This window comes from Sinohyriopsis cumingii, chromosome 18 (genome assembly GCF_028554795.1).
Source record: "Sinohyriopsis cumingii isolate HCF-2022 chromosome 18, ASM2855479v2, whole genome shotgun sequence".
Taxonomy (NCBI): Eukaryota; Metazoa; Mollusca; class Bivalvia; order Unionida; family Unionidae; genus Sinohyriopsis; species Sinohyriopsis cumingii.
In genome coordinates, this window is record NC_142978.1 from 62,608,447 (window position 1) to 62,622,592 (window position 14,146).

Here is a 14,146-nt window from a genome sequence, read left to right on the forward strand (position 1 = left end):
GCTCTAGTACCATGATGAGCAGGTTGGATATGTTTCGGCTTTGTGCGAATTATTGCATTTATATTAGGGATACTTTCAAAAGCATAGGATGAAAACAATACTAAATTAGGTTTAGATGATAATTTCGTGTAGTACGCAGTGCCATGTTTATATTTGTGCGGGAAAACGATGAAAATGTCTTGCAAAGGAAACGGAAGCACTTTCCAAATTAAACTTTTGCAATCAAACGATACAGAGACACAACATCCCGTGCAATAACAGTTGTACTAAACAAATCAGCATCCTTTATAATTGTCATAATGCAAATCAGCGTCCTATACTAGTATCCTACAAATCAGCATACCGTACAAATGTATTATACAAATTAGCATCACGTAAATTGTACCTAGCTAATCAACATCTTATTCAATTATGCCATGCAAATCAGATCCTATAAAACTGCATTGTGCAAAATCAACACCCTGTACAATTGTATCATAAAAATCAATATACTGTGCAATTATACTATACTAGTCAGCATCATGTACAATTATACTGTATCATTCAACATTCTGTACAATTATACTATACTAGTCAACATCCTGTACAGTTATTCTATACTAATCAGCATCCTCTGCAATTGTTCTGTAACAATCAACATCTTCTAAAATTCCATCATACGAAACAGCATCCTGTGCAAACTCCAGAATGCATATCATCATTCTGTGCAATAATTCAATATAAATAGCATCCTGTACAATTGTACTTAACTAACCATCATCCCGTACACTGAAAATAATAAGGCTGTATAATTTTACTTAACTAACCAAAATCCTGTACACTGTACAAATGATAATCTTGTACAATTTTACTTAACTAGCCATCATCATGTACACTGTACAAATGATAAGCATATACAATTGTACTATAATGATCGGCATCTTTTACAGTTATTCTACATAAATCGGCATCTGTACAACCATACACTACTAAGCACACCGTATAATATATCAGTCTGAATCCTGTATACTTATATTATCCAAATCAGTCTCCAGTACTATTGCACTGTACAATGGTATAATGTCAGTTAGTACAATGTACAGTTATATCACCCAAATCAGCCTTTTGTACAATTATTTATACAAATCAGCATGCTGTACAATTGTTATACAAACCAGCATCATGACCAATGATACTATAAATATCAGTATCCTGTACAAAATATACAATGCAAATCCTCCTCCTGTGCATAGTAATATACAAATAAGAATTGTGTACAAATGTGCTATGCAAATCAACACCCTTTAACAATTAGCGTAGAAAACATCAACACTGTGTAATTATACTATCAAAGTTCTGCATCATAAGCAATTCTACATAACCAATCAGTATCCAGCACACTGATGATATAACAATTAGCATCATGTACAGTTGTATTATACTAATCAACATCTTGTACAAAATTATACGTAAAATGTAACATCCTGTACAATTATAAAATACAACTCAGCATCCAGTATAATCATATTATTACCAAACTTACAAATAATTTCATTCCTTTTATTGTTTAAATGTCTCAAAATATCAAAATAATACAACAAAAACAATGAATAAAATATGCTTCAGCCAAAAGAAATAGTCTATGTCTTCTGCAATAAAACTTTAATTCGCAGACATAACTTTAAAGTAAGTTGGACAGACAGAATTATAAACTAAAATCTGTCCAAATATGTCATTATAATTGATCTGCATTGGGATATTACCTAAATGTACAACATTTGGACCGACTGAAGAAGCTTGTCGTAAACAAAGTGGTATTTCTATTCATGTGACTTTGTAAACGTTACGGGAAATAATGATTTATTTTGCTAGGTTGTCATATACAGGTAACTAGTTATATAAATATTACATATCTCCTATCTTCGAGTGTGGCAATTAGAAAAAAGGTGTATTATATCTGTCTATCTTTATATATATATATATATATAGAGAGAGAGAGAGAGAGAGAGAGAGAGATCAAACGAGTAATGATTTAATACTGATTTTATGAAACGAGTTGAATAAGGTCCAGCTTTTGCGAGCATATTAATTTTCCTGCTGTGGAACTCACCTATGTACGCCTGAGAATCGGAAACCAATATCATCATACCAATGGTATTATCCTAGCACATTTTGGAAACGTTGCACGGGAAAAAATATCCAACAACAACATATCCCTGAAATAATTTAATACGTCTGAAATTGTTTTAACATTCCTCCAAAATCATGACTGGATATGTATTTTATGGAACTAGTATTGTTAGTATCTTATATCGCCATTACAATATGGTGCTGATATTGTTGAATACTTGAGAAAATTATCGTCTGATAAACTTGGTAGTAGATAGTATAGCTACAGCTTCAGGTGGTGAAGAATGTACTGCTAAACCTTTAAGGGATCCACAAGAAAACTGTGTAATTCGTCAGTAACGTGGATGAAAATAGCAGTGCACAGAAGTAAAACGTTGAAGAGGTAAAAAAGACTTCGCTAAGAGATTGAAATACATCACAGGAGAAGCTTACAATTAAATCAAATCTATTATACTAATGCAAGTAACCCAAAACTACATAACTCTTAGCTGTGTTAACCTATATGATATAAACGAAAATCAGTTTTGCGACAGACGGACAATTTAACAAGAATACTTATTTTACCAATACCATTGATAAAATAGATGATAAACTATAAATTTCATTATAGAGAATAGAGTCTAATTGGTCATTACACAATTTACAATAAACGAAAGGCAGCTATTGTATTACCTCAGCAAAATGACTAAACCATGTGGTACATTAATTCATGATGGCGCTGTAGCCTTGAGAAGTGCTTGAGCAAAGACAAAATGGGAATATTTGCTCGTAATGACAATGCATAAATTATTGATATCGACTGTTTGAAATGCAATTTAAAATTTCCAGTAATTCCATTCAGTCATTAAACAAGTTATATAGCCAGATGAACGAGTCATTACTGAGAGACCTTTTAGACGCATAGGATATTTTCAAATAAACATTTGACACCACGTTTAATGAATATAAATATTGCAGTATCTAAGAGAATGAGCAGGGAAAATGACAAACATTCAACAATATTGACATCCAATTTAAGATAACCTCAAATATAGATGAAACGGCTGACTATGACACAAGGGATAGATAGAGAGATAGATCTGCAGAAATCTAATAAATTTGACTTTACGTATTTGCTCTTTCTGTTGTATTGAAAATGTCAAAAGGCCGTGAAAACGAACGTGTTTCTTTGTACAAAGCTAACAGTCGCGTGGAAAGAATGTCGAGTCTTGACGTCCGTAGGAGCTTCATCGCCGAAAAATGGAACTCGAAAAGTCACAACATGATGTAGTGAAGATGATCATTTTCAACATCAACGAGATGGGAATTTTAAGTAAAATATTCGTTACGTGTATCAGTGTTTGTGAATTTAAGAAAATATCATGTAAATTTGAGAAAATATCATGTAAATCTATTAGTTCCTTGTGAGATTTGTTCTTAATTTGCCGTGAACAACGTTGGTAAACCCTTCACAAAAAAAAACTAAACTAAATTCACATCAGTTCTCATCAAATATATCATTTTCATCTCTACCAGCTATAATAAGATTCTGCAATAACTATATAAAGCCGTTCACAATAGAGCGATTGAACAACTTTATCAACGTTCTGATCCAAAAAAGGCTTGTCAGTTACAAATGGACTAACCAAAACCATATCTTCAGCTAGGTCATTGCCTAGTATAAAATGATGACCCTCAATGGGTAAATATGTCACTGGGGTTTTCTTGAACCAACACATGCATTGGTGTCAATATATGAACGTGCATTTGAAAATGTTGTTGTTGTTGTTGTTGTTGTTGTAGGGTTTAACGCCATTTTTCAGCACGATAGGCTATACATGGCGGCCAGTATTAATGGTGGAGGAAGAACCCGGAAAACCCCGGAAAGAACCACCGACCCACGAGAAGCTACTGGCAAGCTTTTTCACATGCCCACATTGGCTGAATCTTAGACTCGAACCGCCGCAGACAGAGGTGAGATGGCAGTGATCCGTAACGAAGAGCGCTTTAGACCACTCGGCCACTTGGGGCCCCACATTTGAAAATGAAACATATGAAGCAGCACACAAAATGTAATTGTAGTATATATTATTATGTATATCAATGTTGCGTGCTTGATTTTTGGCGGTGATTGTGGGTTGTGTATCTAGTTTTCGCCTATCTGACTTTTGTCATCATTGTAGGTAGTAAACAATATGATTACTAATATTTGTTTCCAAGGGTCTACCTTTGTTTAAGAGTTAGTGGAATGTTCCGCTAGAATTCCAGAACATTCTACTGCATCGTACGTCAAGTGAAATTATAATATAAAAGTGGACTGTGTAAATAAATTAATCATTCCTGTTTTATGATCAGTCTCTGTAATCCATTTGTAGTTAGAGCTTATAGTTGTGTCCAGATATTGGAATTAATAAGTGGTCATTGGCTGGATTAACACAATATTTTTGGAATTATTGTTCTTGATCAAAGACATTTAGGATTGCATCAATATTCAAGAGCAGATGAACGGACGAGTCTATACACGGAAAAGCATACATTCCTATTGACGGAGTAAACGAACGGAAAAACGCTGAGTCCAGTGAACATAGATTATGAACATTAACAAAGTTGTCCAGTGTATAATTGGATAGCAGCACTGTTGGACTTTCCAATCATTCTACAGTATTCTTTCAAACAAGAGATACGCTGTTTTATAGGTCTGTCAGAAATTAAACACATTGCCCTTCTGCACGAATGTCATTGTATCAGCTCCCTTGTGATTGTGTTTTTCTTTTTGCTCATCTAATGCAAGCACCATTTTAAATGCACCAAATATATTTTAATATTTTAAAAATGTTATCGTATCTCTGAAAGAGATGCAAATACGCTTAAATATATGATTGCGTAACAACAGTCAAAATGTATCCAAATGGGGACATACTAATGTACTTATTATTGTATGGCTGATAAATTTAGTGAATTTCAAATATAGGCGAAAAACGAGCAGTGATGACGATAGCAATCGAGCGGATCACCAAATGTGACCAAATTTGAATGTGGCATTTTCTCAATAAAAATCAAAGATTAATTTGGCGGTTGAATATTTTCAGCATCCTCGTTTTGACGTTAGTGTCAAAATTTTTAAGGCCGATCGATAATATAATGGACTTAATTTATGAATAAAACATGTTGCATCGATGAACAATTTAGCATAAAATTAAACTCATCTCATTACAGATAAGGAGGACAACTGTTTGTGACTTTCTCGAAGTTTCGTATAGCGACAAATGGCGGACGAATTTAGATTTCAGGGGTAATCACCCGTATACCAGAAAACCTCCGTACACAAACACAGTCATACTTTATATAATCTGGGTGTAGCAGTATGGAATTTTATCGATAAAGGTGTGGTCGCTTTTAGAATCATTCGGAATATCGGCGTCTTTCTCCGATGCAAGTCGAATAACTGCGACTCTTTGAGAGACTCAGAGAGAATCAATGTGATACTTCCTAAATCAGTAAGATTTTTGCGGACGAACATCCAGCTGTATGTGCGAAGAACAGATTCTTATAAAATGACAGGGATTGAAAAAACATAAACACTCTACTATGTTTCAACAAATAATGAAATCATTGCGTTTTTAATAGCAAATGTCATTCTGCGAACTTTGCTATGAAAACAAATTAAGAAACTATTAAGTTGTTGTTAGCAATAACACGTCGTAAAATCATCGTAATGTCAATGCAATTATTGTGACAAAATAACAATCAGGGTTTTAACGGCAGTTAAAAGTTGCTATTAGTTACATATTCATAATGTGTTCTTTTCAAGTACGAGACGGAGATAAAGAAATGGAATGTTTATGATTATGGTTTGGAAAATAAAGGTGTTGTATGTATGTATGTATGTATGTACGTATGTAATTTTGTATGTAAATATATATGTGGTAAATAAGTTTTGCTGGACCAACAAAAGAATCCATAAACACAAATATGATTAACCAGTTTTTAAATTTTTCTTTTATTAGATGACAAATAAATTTTAATTGCTATCACTTATGTTTCTGGATCGGACAAGTATTAGTTAAATTTAAAAAAACAAGTAGAAAACTTCATCCATATTGGTCAGCAACATAAATAGATAGGAATATATTTTATTCTTTCAACTGCTAAAGAATCGGAGACAGTTCTAAATCTAGCAAAAACTGTAATGTTAAAGTGTTTTATCTCTTGTGAGAGTGATGGCTGGAAACAGTCGCATACAATGATTTCCTCCTACGCCATTTTATTATAATATTAGATGATCATGGTTGGGTATTTATCGATGTGTAAATTTTACCTAATCACTCACAAAGTCAATAAAGTCCGAAGGACTTTATATTCACGTTGTGAGTGATTAGGTAAAATGTACACAACAATATATACCAAAACATGATCATTTAATCCTTATAATTCCAGTTACGTCCTTTCTTTCGTCAAATCAACTTATTCCATCAACAATGCATTCCAGTTTAAGTGGCGCGTACTTTCCTTTCATTCGCCGCTTCACCTCGCCCCATAATACATAACATGTACAGAATCACACGAACATACTGACTACTGTCACTGTTATGTTTATTCAGAAACTTCATACATCACATCTAAGGCCATGGCCACCGATGGTTGCAACACATTTAGTTCATTTACGACATTCTTGTTCAATATTAATGTAAAGCGCCCCCACTCTTTGTAAAGGGTGAGGGTCGATTGGCGGATTTAACCTTCTTTCAAGGTGTCCGCTTGATTTGGTTCTCGTTATCTAGGAGATGATCACCCTCGGTGTTATTGCCCGGATCGAGTAAACATATAGGTAGAATAAACAGAGATCTGAGCAGATATATAGAACAGAACAACTCGAGCACCCGTACATAGTAAATCAAAATTTAATCAATTACATAAACAATGGTGATAGTACAATACATTAGGAAGATAAACTTCTTTTTGGAAAAAATATTTCACCGAATTTCAAAACCCAAATATATTTATAAAAATAGCTGATCTGTTTTACTGATAGAATTAGTTCATCATACGATCGATTGAACAATCGAAGTCGTTGCCTTGTACAATTGCATAACCTGTTTATCCCTGGTTCACTCCAATTTCACTGTAGCTGTTTTCTGTCCTTTCGCCTTTCCTTTTCCTTCCTTTTCCCTTTTCTCTCTAACCTTCCTACTGTTTCGCCCCCCTTCGGCCCTCAAACTTTGTGTGGGTAGGTGGATATGTAAGCATGTAGATACGCATATGCTTGGGTACGTCAGTGCGTTGGTACATCTGAGGATACTTCTGTGAATACGTCTGATGAGCTATTTTCCCTTTAAAAATAAACAGAGAACCAACCTAAATTTTCTGTCAGTTATACTACTGGGAATAGGACATTACTCCCCTCTCGTTATCAGATCTTACTATCGGTATTGAAACAGATACCAAAGGCTATTTTAATCGGGCCAAACATGGCAGACCGAAGTAACCCTACGTTCATAAGATTAATGTACTTCCTAATGGCTAATTCATGACTTCGCATTAAAACACGAGACTTAAAAATCCGCACTCTCGTCTCAGTTACACAAATGAATGAATGAAATTCACAACATGTCTTTGCGTTATGTTCAGCGAATACACACATTCAAGTCTTTAGCATGCATGAAATTACCTAAGATCGGTGAATTCACACGGCTTCTCGTATCGTAACTCGTATTAACTGAAGCAATACATGCAATTCTTAGAACCTAATTTCTATAAAACAAGACGACTAATTCAAACAATTTGACAACCTTATATAAAGAAGATTATATTACACACACACACACACACACACACACATATATATATATATATATATATATATATATATATATATATATATATATATATATATATATATATATATATATATATATATATATATATAAACTCAATACAGTTATAATTATATCAGTAGAATTGATCAAAGAATTTAAACAAATAAATTCATGCACATATTATCAAACAATGCCTTTTTTGCTAAGCGTTTCTCGCTTCTTCCGCCAAAATTGTGTCCGTCGACCTTCCAGGCATCCGGTCCCTTGGACAAATGTTTTACGAGAGAATTTCTTCCAAATTAGATATTTTTCGATTGGGGGGGGGAGATATTTACAGGTAGGAAATTCGCGTAACCAATCAGGATAAAATATATTTACCGCCTTTATTTAGGCGCCAAAATTGTGGTCAACTTGACCTTTCAGGTTTTCGAATAACTGTACATGGAATTTTTCAATTTCGGGAGTGCCACTATAAAATCAAAGTTAGCCGTGTCCCTAACAGTCTGTCTCACGGTTAAGTAAACGAATGCTTAATTTAAAAATCACTTCCACTACCGACCAGACATTTGGAATCGCTACAGTATAGCGATTTAGCAATGTCAGAATAAATCAAATTAATTGTTCTCTGGCCCAAACTAGTGTGCTTTTCGTAGAGCGACAGAAATTTGCCCCATCACAATTAGTCAGTCCCACGTGGATGTGTTTCTTTTATGGTAGAAATTTTGCACCGTTGTTATCGGTTCAAATGCTAGAATTTCCTCGTTTCCTGAAAGTTAAGTATTTACTTATATTAAATTGTTTCCATTCTACTATTTCTGCTAACCTTTCTTTTGCTACACCTTACGTCACTCTCACACTGGGTCATTCCATCTGTAAAAGATTGCAGCGTCATTTGAAATCAGAAATAGACGATCGATTACGACCCGATTGTAATATTCGGCGCTATTCTGGAATTGATATGCATGGGGTTGGGGGCAGAATATTCGACACAATTACCAGGCTCAATCTCTCTGTCTTATGCAAAATTAAACCAGACAACCATAAAGCTATATGCAGATATACTTCCCACTGTCACTTGCATAAATTCATTTCATCAACATATGTGCCTAAGAGTACTTTATCAGTCTATTGTCCTTGGTTCACTGTTAAAATACTTTCGAGCAGGATTTGAAAACGACTCGTGTTTGTTTTCTTTCAATTGGTTCCGTACCACTAGCTTGTGTATTCCAGCTGGTTCCGTACCACTTGAATGTGTTTTTACCCAGCTGGTTCCGTACCACTTAATTTTATGTTAGCCCTCTGTTTCACATTTGGTTCCAAACCACTGCAATTTATGATTACTAGTTGATTCCGTATCACTGGTCTGTGTTTACCAGTTGGTTCCGTACTACTGGATTTTATGATCACCAGTTGATTCTGTATCACTGGCCTGTGTATTTACCAGTTGGTTCCGTACCACTGGATTTTATGTTAGCCTTCTGTTTCCCATTTGGTTCTGCACCACTGGATTTTATGATTAACAGTTGATTCCGAATCCCTGGCCTATATGTTTACCAGTTGTTTCCTTACGTTTTACATTTGCTATGATTTTCCTGCTTGACGTACTTTGGTCCCTCTCCTCACTACTTGACACTTGATTAGTCATTTATGTTTTCTGCTTCCACTACTTCGCTCCAAGTTAATGGGCTATGTGTTGCCCAGTTTGTTTAGGCCCACTGACCTGTAATTGTTCTGTTGCTACTGGTTTTATGTTGCATTCTGCACCTCAAAACGATGACCCATAATTTTCATAATGTTCAATTTTTTTTTCTCGGTATTTCATTTTCTTTCTTACTATTACCAAGTTCCTTCCACATCTCACTACAGTGAACAGTGATGTTCATAATATTTCAATAAGGGTTATGCATTTGCAGGGATTTCTTCGTAGTAATACCACTGAAATATATGTAATTGTTAACTTTTTGTGGCATTCCTTACCGAATGCCCCCTACAAAGGAAGCTGCGGCGGCGTCGCAGATGGCAGTGAAGAGAGCCAGACCATCAAGGTTCAAAATCCGAGGCGGTGAAGAGGCCCAGAAAGAAGGAACCATTGTCAACACCAACGGCTGCCAACCCTGAAGGGGCTCGGATGGATCCCTATCTTCTTAATGTTATGACCAATGAGGTCTCCGACAGGCTCACCACCCAAGTGACACAGGAGATCCATGACAAATATGATCAGCTGGTAGCTATGCTCAGTCCGTCCACGGAAAATAGTACACAAATTGGGTTTCAACTTCAACCCTCCGTAGTAACAGACAACACATCATTAGCATCCATGGTCTCCCGCACCATTGTAGAAATCACGGCTTAACTTACAGGTACAGTTGTGGATACAGGTAACGTTTTCCAAATCGTTTCTGCCTACGGGGGGCTTTCACTATCACAGTTTGTAAGCTCGTCGATCACACCATCTACTCTAATCCCTGATAAAGTTAAAGCAAACATATGGGCGGGCTCATACATTGATTTTTCTACCCTCCTGAGTAACTCGCAGGATGCGGGGTTTCAAATTTCAGTTATATACGCACAGTAATGGTCCTGAACTTAGCATTGTCCCAAAAATTAGGAACGTCCAACTCACAATAGGACAGTGGATTCTTGCTTGCACCAGGTACCTCTCTTCCCCACCACATATAATCTGTCCTTAAACTTGAGGAGAGACGCGCTGATTGGGGGTACTATGATGAAAACGTTAGATAATTGGTTGCAAAGGGGGAAGCTAAATGGGGTACCACGCATCTAGAACTCTACATGAAGGCTATTCTAGAGTCGGGTCATGACAACTACGCAAAATACAATCCCTCACAAATTACAAACATAAAGAACCACGAAAGCGGTCGCTGTTCATCGGGATTTTCATGCAATTTTCAGCACAAGTGCTTCAATTGTTTAGGGGGACACTCATTCATTTGCTGTCCCAAACCAATTTATCAGCCCTTTAATATACTTCCACAATAGAGCCAGCAACCGAAGCTATTTCGTTTCCAAGGATCCAAACAACCTCGAACCACTAACCCGAACAACAAGAAACCTGTCGGCAAATAGTGCTGATCCTTTGCCTAGCCCTGTCAGAATTGACCGCTTGCAATATTGGCTCCACGATTTCGATCCTACCACTTTTAGGTTTTCAAATGGGTTTTGATGTGCGTTTTAAGGGGACATTGCAAACACACGTATGTAATAATCTGACATCAGCTCAGACTAATGCCCAAATTACTGAAGAAAAAAGATACAGAAAGAATTGGCAGTGGGTCGCTTTACAGGGCCTTTTCGTACAAAACCATTTCCCAGTTTACACATTTCGCCACTAGGCCTAATCGAAAAGAAAATTCCTGGGACTAATTCATCGCCTTTCCTTCCCACCGGGCGATTCAGTTAACGGTGGAATTCCAACCCTACAATCAGCAGTACATTACGAAGGCATTGCTAATGCCATCACATGTATAAAACAGCTGGGTAGGATGTGTTTTATGGCAAAAACAAACACATCAAATGCTTTCCGCATTCTTCCTATTCGTCCCATGCAATGTCATTGTTTTGACTTTGTGGCGGAATATGTACTATTTTGACAAATGCTTACCAATGCGTTGTAGTTCCAGTTGCCAGATATTTAAGACCTTTAGCAATTCTCTTCAATGGATAGCGAACACAAATTTATCTATAACACACATGACACATATTTTGGACGATTTATTTATACTAGATGCAACTCGTATCCAATGCCAGCATAAGTTCGATTGCTTCCTGACTATATGTGCCGACATCGGCGTTCCTATGGCTGCGCATAAAACATTTACATCGTCAACAACCATGACGTATCTCGGATACGAATTGGATTCCGTGAAAATGGAGGTTCGCCATCTTACGAACAATTTAAAAAAATTTAATGAACTTGTACATTTATATCTGACTCGAAATAATTTACTCTCAAGGAGTTGCAATCCATCATAGGTATTCTTAACTTTATGCAGTAGCTTTACCGGGACGAGCTTTTCTTAGGCGACTAATCAACCTGACAATTGGCATCTCAAAATCGCATTATCACATTAGACTAACAAAAGAAGTAACAGAAGATTTAAGGGCCTGGCAAAACTTTTTAACCGGTTTTAACGGTAGATCTTTATTCTTACCTGACATTTGGCTGACTGGAGACACGTTGGACTTGTACACAGCTGCTTCTGCATCAGTCAGATCCGGTGCGATCATAGGCACACACTGTTTCTGTGGCATTTGGGATAAAACATGGGCATATCAAAATATAACGCTTCTAGAATTCTACCCCATCTTTCTGGCAGTTGAACTCTGGGGACAACACTTATCAAATAAATATATATATTTCCACATTGACAATCTAGCTTTTGTTGAAATCATAAACAAGCAATCCTCTAAGGACACAAAAATCATGCATTTCATTCCTAAATTTGTACTATCTTGCCTTAAATGAAATATCAGGGCAAAACACATGCCGGGTATACGTAACAGACCCGCCGATGCTCTTTCTCGCCAACAGGTTTCGAGTTTCCATGCCATGGCTCCCTATGCGGACTCACACCCTCATCGAATTCCGCTTCTTCCAATCATGCCCAGCTAGAGAATACTCTTGGCCATTTGCTTAAAAACATCCTACACCCAGCTACACAAACCACATATAAGCGGGCTTGGACGATATATAAAGAGTTCACATCAGACGCTTTTACCGAGTTCTCTCTCCCAGTTTCAATAACCAATTTGGCCCTTTTCATAGTACACTTAATCAACACGAAATATGCAACATCTTCGATATCAACTTTTGTTTCTGCAGTTGGATATATGCACAAACTTAACGGCTCGCTGACCTTTCATAACATCATTGCTTATTCAAAAACTAATTCAAACCATTCACAAAAGTAAATCTTATGATGTTCGTTTGCCAATTGACAAAACTGCGCTGGATCAGCTTACAGTTTCTATGATGCATACCATCTCCGACCTTTTCAGGCGTACCATGTTTTCGGCCATGTTTACGTTGGCTTTCCATGCCTTTCTCAGAATAGAAGAGATTACAGTGCAAACAACTGCACCTCAAAATGATAATCTGATACAATTATCTCAAGTCACTTTTTCCCACAAGCGTCTTACAATCACTTTTCTACACTTCAAACACGGTTCGGGACAACCATATATATTGCATGTTGTTGCCCAACAAAATCCTGCGACATGTACAATAACTCATTTACAAGCATATCTAACCCTCAGGAGTATTACTCCAGGACCGCTTTTTATGAACCAAAACGGGCAACAGGTTTCCGGAGTAGAATTTAGTACAGAACTTAGAACAACGCTTTGCTTTTGTGGCTTTATCTCTAACCATTTCAAGTCACAAAGTTTCAGAATTGGGGCCGCCACTGAGGCGGCCAGACAAGGTTTCAGTGACAACCAAATAAGGGAATTAGGCCGCTGGAGATCAGATGCATTTAAGAAATACACATGGTTAGGCAAAAGGGTCTCAGTGTTGTAACACTTCAATCACTTTTTCTAAGATCGCCATTCTGCCGTGTGTGTTAATTTCTCTTACAGGTCTCGCGGGTTGCACAGACCTAGACATCTGGGCTTCGACCGTGCTTTGCTAAGATATCATTCACACGACCCGGACTAATCTGTGTCTACCTGCCTTTTCGACCGACAGGAGCGTATGAGGGTACTCTAACAGCTCCGGAAGACCAACGGCGCATTCTGGAAGTACACGCATCTGTTTTAAAGTTTCTTCCCAATCCTCCATATATGCTGGATATATCCTAATTACCGGGGAGTGTGAGAGTGCTCTACTGTCCCGGCAGTACAGAATTCATAGGTTTAATTTTGATCAACACTGATATTTTCTTTTCTTTGATGCTGAACATTTTTGTTCTTTGTCCAACCCATCTTTTTGTGGCTGCCAGAAACGCAGCAAGCTCTATTTGCTGTATTTCTGTTTATGGCGATTGCAGCCTCAAAAAAATTCTTTATTAAACGTTATGTCTCATTGTTCAAATCTTAGCATGTTTACTCTGTAGACTTTGTCTAAATAGTTATGTTATGCTGTAAATACATATCAAATATTTGGTTCACTAATATCGTTTATGTTCAATACAAAGTCACGAAAGTGGCCAGCATCAAACACAACGCTTGTCTTTGTTTTAATTATGTACCCATATACTCTGACTTTGTAATATTTGCACGAC